The 12802-nt window shown below is 39.5% G+C and overlaps 1 pseudogene; it reads right to left on the minus strand.

The window, feature by feature from the left end:
• Positions 1-12802, minus strand: part of LOC128661326 (zinc finger protein 208-like) — a 125155-nt pseudogene that overhangs the window by 48257 nt on the left and 64096 nt on the right.

Genomic DNA, 12802 nt, shown 5'->3' on the forward strand with positions numbered 1-12802 from the left:
CCTATTCTAAAATACAAAAGTAATCAGCTCTTTTACCAGCCCTTAAAAGGGCTTTTTGGGGGGTATTGCCCCAAAGCAAGCAGCTCTTTTACCTGTAAAAAAAAATACAATACCCCCCCAACATACCCCTATTCTAACCCACCCAAAACCCCCTTAAAAAAACCTATCACTAACCCCCTGAAGATCTCCCTACCTTGAGTCGTCTTCACTCAGCCGAGCCGAAGTCTTCATCCAATCCGGGCGATGTGGTCCTCCATCCGGGCGAAGTCTTGATCCAAGCGGCAAAGAAGAGGTCCTCCATCCAGGCGATGTCTTCTTCCAAGCGGCATCTTCAATCTTCTTTCTTCAGGATCCATCTTCATCCCGCCGACGCGGAACATCCATCTTCCCCGACGACTACTCGACGAATGAAGGTTCCTTTAAATGATGTCATCCAAGATGGCGTCCCTCGAATTCCGATTGGCTGATAGGATTCTATCAGCCAATCGGAATTAATGTAGGAAAAATCTGACTGGCTGATTCAATCAGCCAATCAGATTGAAGTTCAATCCGATTGGCTGATCCAATCAGCCAATCAGATTGAGCTTGCATTCTATTGGCTGTTCCGATCAGCCAATAGAATGCGAGCTCAATCTGATTGCACATGCGTTAGGTGTTAGTTTGTTTTTTTTTTTTTAAGGCATTTTGGGGAGTTATGGTGCTCCAATACTCGCAAGTCTTGCTACGGGTGCTTTTTATGGCGAGGTGAAAATGGAGTAAGATTTCTCCATTTTCGCCACGTAAGTCCTTGCACTGGATATTGGATACCAAATTGCGCGTGTTTTATATGTTTGCTTATGGGCGTAAATATTGCAGGCGACGGGTGAAATATACGAGCGTAACTTCTATGTTACGCCGTATATAGGATACCAATATCAGGCAAAAACCGGCGTCGCCGGATTTTGCGGGCGACGCTGCATATGTAATGGAGGGGCAGACCTGCAGTATTGTGGGTTTGTTATAATTAGCATCATCTAGCATTTTTTTAAAAAATAAGAAAATAGTAAAAACTACATATAAATTGTTAAATGTCTGTAAAGCTGCATATATTTAAATTAACAACTTAGTGACCAGACCATTTTCAATTTTTTTACCGTTAAGGACCAGTGCTATTTTTACTTTTCTGCAGTGTTTGTGTTTAGCTGTAATTTTCCTCTTACTCATTTACTGTACCCACACATATTATATACCCCTTTTCTTGCCATTAAATGGACTTTATAAGGATATCATTATTTTCATCATATCCTATAATTTACTATAATTTTTTTAATAAAATATGATGAAAAAGGGGACTTCCGGTGGGCGGGCCAAGGAGCAGGCAGCTGAAGTGGAGAGCTCCGGCGAAACTACAGCATTAATGGGCTTTTTGCACTGTTTTATCCCACTCAGCTTGCCCATAACTGACCCTTGCATAACCCAAGTGCATTACAGCCTTAACACATAAGGTGTTCGGCATCTCCCGCACAGGCGACAGACAACTCGCCCCCACCGTTAGCAGTTAGCACATGGAAGTGCACCATTACATATAGCGAGGCAGTGGACTGTAGCACCGCTTTAATCTGACATCTGCCGACACTAATCTCTGACCTTGTTTAATGGAGATACTCTTCATGGAGGGACACTCCAAGGATGCCTTTATCATTGCTGAGCTGAAAGCTGCACTTCTGCCTAAAATAGACTGTCTTCTAACATCCTGCGCTACTCTATGCAATATGGTGAGAGAAACGGAACAAGCTTGTCAGCAAAAAAAGCACTCCTCCAACCCTACCCCTCAGGATACAGCACACAGCTCAACAGCATACCCGGGGGTGGAAGGAGACTCGGAATCTTCAGATCCTGCATGGCGGGGAGAAGAGGCGGTTACAAAGAGGACCGGGGCGGCTCCCTCCTGCATGAACCTGCTGACACCCGCCAGGGAGCGAATTGTAAGATCAGAGAAAGGCTCAATGACATCTCTGCTGGCCCACTCGATATTCAATACAGCTCCAGACATAGTTTCTCGGCTGACTCTTGAGGAGGAAGTCGCTCACGTCTATGCTACTGGTACCGCCATAACTAAGGAAGAGCCAGTGTACTCCCAGCATAAGTCCAATGCTATACCTGAAACCCTGTATACCTATCCTGCTTACCAAATAAAAAGTACGCCTATACGGTTACCCAACAACTCGGCAGATGTCAGACTTCTCAATAGGAACAAGGATCATACAAGGCGAGACCCGCAGGTTATGTGTGTGTGGGGTTCGCTCTACAACTGTTCAACAGGAACATACGCTGCTCCTCTGAAGCACCATTATCTGTCTCTAACCCGTATGGGAATAGGATGATTATACTACCTGGCCTCACTCAGCGGATGCTGGGTCATAATATGGACCCGTTTGAGCATTGTCCATAATATACCTGAATAGTTTCTTACTAATGAAAGCTTCTTATCTATTTTTATCTAAGCTTTTTCTGAACTGATTAAGACTTTGTGTACAGCATATATGGACCTGCTAGATGTTTTTCATTGACAAATATGTCTAGTGCTATGTTACTTGTCTTCTTTTGTTTGTGTTTTCTTAGCGCTTTATTTAGGGTTTGCCCCTCAGGGACAGTGGTGAATGAATAAAAGGAAATTAAAAACAACGGGGGGGATATAAAGCCACAAGTACCGGTGAAACATATTACAACTAGGTACCTAATTGTTCCTCTTTCCCTTCTTGAGTGGGTGAGCTATAAATTATGCTAGATATGTGACACGCTATGTTTTGTGACTGTCTGACTGTATACTTCATATAATCCTGCACTAACCCCTGCCTGATAACATGTCTAGAGAAGGCTAAGGCTATAAACACCTAAAGATTGGAACAACTCCTTATCAAAGATGATAGATTTAATTTTATATGGCATGTATAAATCTCTAATGGGCCTTTAAAAAAAGGGAAAGATTATTAAGTGTACCACTTGCTATAGTAAACCTCTGTTTTATATTCATGTAATTGGATTACATTACTTGCACTACACAGGACTGAAGGATGCTGGGTCATCATGCCCTTAACCATTATTGTCATCTACTCTTATTAAGATCTTTAAGATATTCCCTAAACTGAGGGAGATTAACCTGCCTGCTTTCTCATAATAATGCTACTTCCCTAAAGCAACTCTGCTGGTTTCATTTTAATTATATGTCAATTAGATCTATCTCTACGTCCTGTTATAGGCTCTACCAATATCAATTTATGGCAAGATAATGTTATTTATCAGGCACTTGCTGCTATGGGATGATTCTGCTCAATTTCCCACATCACCGTTAACACAGTCCTCCAGTGGTACAGTATAGCATAATGCACCGGACATGCTAAATTGCCATGTACCCTGCACCACCATCGTTTCTTAGTCTATAATCTATATTCTATCATTTAAAATTTTGTAATAAAATGGAACATATCCTAACGTCAATCATTTGTATGCGTAATTTGAGAACGATATTCTTACAAAGTGTCACTGACAATTAGATATGGCATGTACTCATCTACTCCTCCAAGAAAAGTTGACTTGCAAAGAGGGCCACTTATACCTAACTATGATAGAAAAGGCCCACTCCCTGGGGGACTATATGTTTGCATTTTTGTTTTTGTTTTCGGTTGCTTATGTGTTTTGTTTGTGTGTTGTTATAAAGTTAAAAATTAAAAAATGAGAAACTGTTATATCCTATGCCTAAAATGGGATTCATATAATTCTCCTCTCACAACTTTATATACAGATTGTAATCCCACTTTGCTACTCCTATTCAAATAGGTACTGCAATTGTTTTGGCGCTTTACTTGATATACAGCCATCAATATACTGTATTTTATCTAGCTTATGTTTCTTGCTAATATACATGTATCTGTATTGATATCTTATGTTTCTCAATAAAAAGATATTAAAAAAAAAAAAAAAAAAATATGATGAAAAAAAAATCCCTTTTTCTAATTTTGACCACCAAAATCTGTTACACATCTACAAACACAAGAAAACACCCACGCTAAATTGTTTCTAAATTTAAAAATAACCAATGTTTACATGTTCTTTGCTTTTTTTGCAAGTTATAGGGCAATAAATACAAGTAGCACTTTGCTATTTCCAAACCATTTTTTTCAGAATTAGCAATAGTTACATTGTAACACTGATATCTGTCAGGAATCCCTGAATATCTCTTCACATGCAGTAGACAACCCAAAATACTGATCTAGGCCCATTTTGGTATATTTCATGCCACCATTTCACCACCAAATGCGATCAAATAAAAAATGTTTTTAACTTTTTCACAAACTTTAGGTTTCTCCCTGAAATTATTTACAAACAGCTTGTGCAATAATAATTAAAAGGCCGCCAATTACAGCTGCGCACCACACTTATTCCCAGCAGTAAAGTGGTTAATTAGGTAGATTGAAGTGGCGGCTCGTGGGTTATTTAAATGGGCTTTCACAATACATTACATTATCATATAATGGACCTGCAGGGATAACCATGTCTCTGCCAGCAGCCTGAGAGTGTGAAAGCTGTTAAACACTCCAAAGGTTTGGAAAACAGCACACTTTTTCTTAGGCCTGTGGGGCACGGAATAAAGGACCTGCCACATCCAAAAATACAGTCCAAGTAACAAAGCATATTCCAGCCTCCAATATTTAAAAATAACCTTTATTCTCTTACATGGGGTCCACAGCAATAGAACATACAACGTTTCAAGCCTTAAGTGTACATGATTAAGAGCCTATAGCAGGCTTGAAACATTGTATGTTCTATTGCGGAGGACCCCATGTAAGAGAATAAAGGTTATTTTTAAATATTGGAGGCTGGAATATCATTTGTTACTTAGTGTGAAAGCTGTGCCAGCAATGCACTAGCCATGAAGTGCCTAATGATGGTGCAGTGTTAGGATTATTCTGTGAGTTCATATCTAGGACGTGTGGAGATCTATGTGCAGAAACACTAACACACAGACAGACACACACACAGACTCACAGACATTAACACAAAGACACACACAGGCATACACACATACAGACACTAACACACTGGCATACACACACAGAGAGACACTAACAGTCACACACTAACACAGACAGACTAACACATACAAAGACACTAACACACACAGAGACACACACAGGCATACACAAAACAAAGACAGACACTAACACACACAGATACACACACATACAGACACACTCAGTCATACACAATAACACAGAGGCACACACAGACAGACACTGACATACACAGGCATACACGCACACACACACACAGTGTTTGTTTATTTTTGGGCATGTAATAGCAGCTAAGTTTAGCATCATGCTTGGTGATTGTATGGACAGTTTGCTCACACAGTGATACATACATCAGCAGCCTTCAGAGGTTGAGTAGTGCACGAGAATGCTGGTGCACCAGCAACCAATCAACAACTGACCTGATTTCTGGAATTAAAGAGCTGCCTCTGAGGCAAAAAAACAAGCTTTCTTTAGCAGCGATCTTAGGACTGCAAAATATATTTTTTAAAACAAAATCTAATACATTACTGCTACTCTGACAATATAAAAATAAATAAAAACTTTCTGCATGCAGATCTGCTCACTGCCTAATTTAACTATTTAGGAAACAACTTGCAAGTAAAAAGCAGTGCTCTAGTTGTTCCCTAAATAGTTACGTTAAGCAATTAGCAGATCTGCACAAATTGTGCTTCGTTTCTCCACTATGAGATAAGCAGCAGTTTAGGTGAGATTTTCGTTTAAAACAAAGCTGCTGATATTACCAAAGGAAGCAGATTTCACTGATATCAGATCTGTATACACTCACTGCAGACACGGACTGATATCAGATCTGTATATACTCACTGCAGACACGGACTGAAAGCAGATCTGTATACACTCACTGCAGACACGGACTGAAAGCAGATCTGTATACACTCACTGCAGACACAAATTGTGCTTCGTTTCTCCACTATGAGATAAGCAGCAGTTTAGGTGAGATTTTCGTTTAAAACAAAGCTGCTGATATTACCAAAGGAAGCAGATTTCACTGAAAGCAGATCTGTATACACTCACTGCAGACACGGACTGAAAGCAGATCTGTATACACTCGCAGTGACTCACTGTTACGGTTGCCTCCAGGCTGGCTGGAAGTTGGACCGTAGAAAAGGATGCTCCTAGCGCTCACCAAAGGAGCAGCAGCACCGTAGACACTATAACTGCTGCGTAGCCACCATACGTAATGCAGACTCTATGAACCACCGCTGCTGGGCTGGTATCTCGCCGTCTGCTCTGCGCCCTGGACCTATGACCAGGCTCCAGTAGGTGAACCTCTTCCTTCTTTAGAGCAAAGCAGGATCAGGAACAAGAGCTCTTACAGGAGCTCAGTAGCTAAGGGAGTATGAAGAGCATAGCAATCCCTGTAGTGAGTATAGCTGTCCCCTACAAACACGAGTCAAAGCTGCAAGTTAGAGGGTCAGAATAGGTCTGATGTGCTGGAACACACAGCCTGGTTTTTATTGAGGTTACATGCAAACAGGACACTCTCAGGGGGAGGCATAAAATCCCCAATCACACATTTGATACATTTTAGATAGAGACAACGCCCTTTTACAGGCCACAACATTACTTCAGCAGATAACATTACACACAATAAAGCAATGCAGTCCACCTTATCACTAGCAGTCTGATTAGACAATGGGAATGTTTTATCACTAAACTTAATTAGAGCTGATCCCAGCAAACTTGTATTTAGAATGCTTCTTGAAGCTGAACAAAGTTATCTCTTTAGTTCTGACCGAAGGGTCTGTCACATAGCACTTAATGGCACACAATGAAAACCAATGCCTCTGTAACAGTGCTCCCCCACAGTGGAACACTCTGCCTGTGTGGCACCTGACTCAGCAAGTCCCATTCACTGAACCAAGTGGGAGAAAGCCAGGGACAAGCTATTTTACAGGTCTGGGGACATAGTCTTAAAGGGGCATTGTTCACCAATATGTCCCCAGACGGTTCTTAAAGGGACATACACACACAATAAAAGTTAATATGTTCTCAGGGGCACAATCTTCCAGGGGCCATAGTCATGAGGAAGGAGGCTGGCAAATAGGCTTCTCCACGATCCATGGAAGCAGGGCAATTTTTCATTTAAAGGGCCAGTTACAAATAGCAGTTTGTAACACTCACTGAATACACTGACTGATTGCAGATCTGTATACACTCACTGCAGACACGGACTGAGGACTGATAGCAGATCTGTATACACTCACTGCAGACACGGACTGATAGCAGATCTGTATACACTCATTGCAGACACGGACTGAGGACTGATAGCAGATCTGTAAACACTCACTGCAGACACGGACTGATAGCAGATCAGATCTGTATACACTCACAGTGACTCACTGAATACACTGACTGATAGCAGATCTGTATACACTAACTGCAGACACGGACTGATAGCAGATCTGTATACACTCACTGCAGACATGTACTGATAGCAGATCTGTATACACTCACAGTGACTCACTGAATACACGGACTGATAGCAGATCTGTATACACTCACTGCAGACATGGCCGGCATTGAACTACGGGGAGGAAGCTTTCTGTTTTGCAAGGCAACCACCAAGCCTCCTCCTCCATCTGCAACTCAGAATGTCTTGCAAAGTGCAAACTGACAACAGGAATTTATGGTGATTTTCTTCTGTTTGTGCTCACATTTAGGCTGCTTGACAAGAGAAACGGACGGTTTTCTTACTGAAAAAGAACATTATATCAATAGCTTATTTTCAGTTATTCACATGAATAGGAAGGGCGTTTATTATTGCCCTTTAAAAACAGAGGCTTATATCATATGACATATTTATTGCCAGCAGATTATAAAGGACAGAAGTAAACAAGCTGTTGTATCAGTACATTTGTATATGATGTGTACTTGTTCCTAACATGCTGACAGCATGAACGAGTGACGATCTCCAGAGAATAAAGAGAGGTGAAGCAATCACAACCAGCAATACAAGAAACGTTATGGTGATAATGAAAAGATATATCAGCCTCTTACCAGAGTTCAATAAAACACGGCTCCATCACCAGCACCATAACAGTCTCATACACAGTGCAGCTCACAGATGACTCACAAGTTGTCCCACACTGAGGTACCTTATCAAGCTCGCAGTCCTACTCATGCACACTGACAAGACCTCCTTATATCACATCCACATTGAGCGCTCTGACTGTGCAGCAGTATTTGCAAATAAAGCACCATTCCTAACATGCACAAGGACCTTTGCCCTTCTTGACCCCTTTTCCTCCTCTTATTGGGAGACACCATCACATCTGGAAAGTGTAGTTTACTACTAGTTAAACTAGATGTGGTGTCTCCTAATAAGAAGAGTTTAGTACTAACCTTCAGTGGCTTCTGTCACAGCTCAGCCTCAGCAAGCCATTCCTGTGCTGCAGTACAGCTGATTGCTTTTAGAGGATTAAGCTATCTGTCTGATGCCTCTCCCCCCTTTACATTTTACAGGCTCCCATGCAAATACACAGTGCCTTCACAGCCTGTAGTTCAACCTTTGCCTTGGATGAGCCTCATCACATGATCTGAGTGGTGAAGTCGAGGTCTTACTCGCACAGCATAAACTGTGTGATTAGAGATGTATAGGGCCTGGGTGGGTGCAGTGAATAAGTGCAGAGGGATATGCCAGGCATCTAGACTCTACCACACTTGCAGTTTAAAAAAAAAAAGAAGTGTTTTTTTTAAACACAGTCTGGCTTGGACTTTTTTTGGCTGAGTAATTAAATATAATTTTTCCAATAGGGGGCTATTGGAAAAATTATATTTATTCAGCCCCCTAAATATTCTTCTTATTTTGTCTTTGGGGGTTCACGTGCACCTGTGCACCTATGGAGGAGCCTCCACTGGTAGATTGTTAGGTTAATTTTAGCTTTAGTGTAGAGATCAGCCTCCCACCTGACAATTCTCACCCCTGATCCCTCTCAAACAGCTCTCTTCCCTCCCCCACCCCCAATAGTTACGCCCATCTTAAGTACTGGCAGAGAGTCTTCCAAAATGCAGTATTAGACCTTTTTTATTTTATTTTTATTTATTTATTTGTTTAATTATAATTATGTTCTTCAGTGTAGGATTACCCCCTTACTTTCCCACTTCCCTGATTCCTCCCAAAAGACATAATTTATGTAACTTACCTGATAAATTTCTTTCTTTCATAGTGGCAAGAGCCCATAAGCTAGTGACGTATGGGAATATACATTCCTACCAGAAGGGGGCAAAGTTTCCCAAACCTCAAATGCTTATAAATACACCTATATGCTTATAAATACACCTACCACCTCACTCATACCTCAGTTTAATGTATAGCCAAGATAGTGAGGTGTAAAAAAAAAAGATTAAAAAGCATAAAAAAGAGGAACAGGATAAATAAATTGCTTTATATAAAAAAAAAATCATAACCCCAAAAAATATTAGGTGGGTCTCATGGACTCTTGCCACTATGAATTAAATGAATTTATCAGGTTAATTGTTACATAAATTATGCTTTTCTTCATGTAAGTGGCAAGAGTCCATGAGCTAGTGACGTATGGGATAATAACCCAAGATGTGGAAGTCCACGAGTCACTAGAGAGGGAGGGATCAAATAAAACAGCTATTTTCGCTGAGAAATTAATTTTTTTTTAAAAACTAAGTTTTCTTAAAAATTAAAAAAATAATTAAATCATAGGCATTAGAATCAAACTGAGACAGTTGTCTAAAGAACCTTTCTACCAAAGGCTGCTTCCGAAGAAGCAAACACAACAAAATAGTAACATTTTGTAAATGTATGCAAAGAAGACCAAGTTGCTGCTATGCAAATTTGATCAACTGAAGCTTCATTCTTGAAAGCCCAGGATGTGGTGACTGATCTAGTAGAATGAGCTGTAATATGCTGAGGAGGAGACTGCCCCACCTCCAAATAGGTTTGTGAATCAAAAGCTGTAACCAAGATGCCAAGAAAATGGCAGATACTTTCTGACCGTTTCTGAAACCAGAAAAAATAACAAATAGACTAGAAGTCTTTCTGAAACCTTTAGAAGCCTTAACATAATATTTCAAAGCTCTTACCACATCCAAAGAATGTAATGACCTTTCGAGAGTATTCTTAGGATTAGGACACAAGGAAGTAACAATTTCCCTATTGATGTTATTAGAAGTCACAACTTTTGGCAAAAATTTAAACGAAGTCCGCAAAACAGTTTTGTCTTTATGGAAAATCAGATCAGGAGACTCGCAAGAAAGAGCAGGCAATTCTAGCAGATGAGATAGCCAAAAGAAATAACACTTTCCAAGAAAATAGTTAAATATTTAAAGAATGCATAGGCTCAAAAGAAGGATCCTGCAAAATCTTTAAAACCAAATTGATACTCCAAGGAGGAGACATTGATTAAAGGGACACTGAACTCAAATTTTTTCTTTCGCGATTCAGATAGAGCATGCCATTTTAAGCAACTTTCTAATTTACTCCTATTATCAATTTTTCTTCGTTCACTTGCTATCTTTATTTGAAAAAGAAGGCATCTAAGCTTTTTTTTGGTTCAGACTCTGGACAGCACTTTTTTATTGGTGGATGAATTTATCCACCAATCAGCAAGAATAACCCAGGTTATTCACCAAAAATGGGCCGGCATCTAAACTTACATTCTTGCATTTCAAATAAAGATACCAAGAGAATGAAGGAAATTTGATAATAGGAGTAAATTAGAAAGTTGCTTAAAATTGCATGCTCTATCTGAATCCCTTTAAATAACAGGTTTGATACGAATCAAAGCCTGAACAAAACAGTGAATTTCAGGAAGCTTAGCAATATTTCTATGAAATAAGACAGAAAGAGCAGAGATTTGTCCTTTTAAAGTATTTGCAGACAAACCTTTATCCAAACCATCCTGAAGAAACTGTAAAATCCTAGGAATTCTAAATGAATGCCAAGAATAATCATGAGTGGAACACCATGAAATATATGTTTTCCAACCCCTATGATAAATCTTACTTGAAACAGACTTACAAGCCTGTATCATAGTGTTAATTACTGAGTTAGAGAAACATCTATGATTAAGAACTAATTATTCAATTTCCATGGTCCTTGAGACAGAAGGTTTAGTCTTATAGGAAGTGACCATGACTGGCAACTGGACAAGGTTCGCATACCAGAACCTGTGAGGTAATGCTGGTGCTATCAGAAACACATAAGATTGCTCCTTTGAGATCACTCCCAGAGGTGAAAAAATGTAAGCAGGTTGGTAAAACCATGAAACTGCTAGAGCATTCATCAATTCTGCCTGAGGATCCCTGGACCTGGAGAGGTATCTGGGAAGTTTCTTGTTTAGACGAGAGGCCATCAGATCTATGTAGGGAGGACCCCATATATGCACAATCTTATAGAATACATCTGGATGGAGAGACTACATGTAGAATCTGATGGCTGAGATAATCTGCTTCCAAATTGTCTACACCTGGTATATGAATCACAGTGATTAGACAAGAATTTGATTTATGAATAAGGCTACCTACCAGCCGAAACACGTAAGACCGACTGGTTGCTGAGGAGTAATGGCATACTTTTTTACTCATATTTTTTCTTAACCCCTTATATTAGAGTGTAATTTATTTACGTGTGTTTTTTTATATAATAAACTCACCACCGTTTTTTCTATGAGGCTCGCTGGATTTCTGTTTTGTTCTTAAGAATTTGATTCTGCCTAAGAAAGTATTAGAGATACTTATTTTATTACTAGGGGACTGCGAGTCCCATTTTGATGATTGACAAATGCCATTGTTATGACATTGTCTATTTGAAACCGATTAGGACACAAGGAAGTAACAATTTCCCTATTGATGTTATTAGAAGTCACAACTTTTGGCAAAAATTTAAACGAAGTCCGCAAAACAGATTTGTCTTTATGGAAAATCAGATCAGGAGACTCGCAAGAAAGAGCAGGCAATTCTAGCAGATGAGATAGCCAAAAGAAATAACACTTTCCAAGAAAATAGTTAAATATTTAAAGAATGCATAGGCTCAAAAGAAGGATCCTGCAAAATCTTTAAAACCAAATTGACACTCCAAGGAGGAGACATTGATTAAAGGGACACTGAACTCAAATTTTTTCTTTCGCGATTCAGATAGAGCATGCCATTTTAAGCAACTTTCTAATTTACTCCTATTATCAATTTTTCTTCGTTCACTTGCTATCTTTATTTGAAAAAGAAGGCATCTAAGCTTTTTTTTTGGTTCAGACTCTGGACAGCACTTTTTTATTGGTGGATGAATTTATCCACCAATCAGCAAGAATAACCCAGGTTATTCACCAAAAATGGGCTGGCATCTAAACTTACATTCTTGCATTTCAAATAAAGATACCAAGAGAATGAAGGAAATTTGATAATAGGAGTAAATTAGAAAGTTGCTTAAAATTGCATGCTCTATCTGAATCCCTTTAAATAACAGGTTTGATACGAATCAAAGCCTGAACAAAACAGTGAATTTCAGGAAGCTTAGCAATCTTTCTATGAAATAAGACAGAAAGAGCAGAGATTTGTCCTTTTAAAGTATTTGCAGACAAACCTTTATCCAAACCATCCTGAAGAAACTGTAAAATCCTAGGAATTCTAAATGAATGCCAAGAATAATCATGAGTGGAACACCATGAAATATAGGTTTTCCAACCCCTATGATAAATCTTACTTGAAACAGACTTACAAGCCTGTATCATAGTGTTAATTAC

This window comes from Bombina bombina, chromosome 5 (genome assembly GCF_027579735.1).
Source record: "Bombina bombina isolate aBomBom1 chromosome 5, aBomBom1.pri, whole genome shotgun sequence".
NCBI classification, from domain to species: Eukaryota; Metazoa; Chordata; class Amphibia; order Anura; family Bombinatoridae; genus Bombina; species Bombina bombina.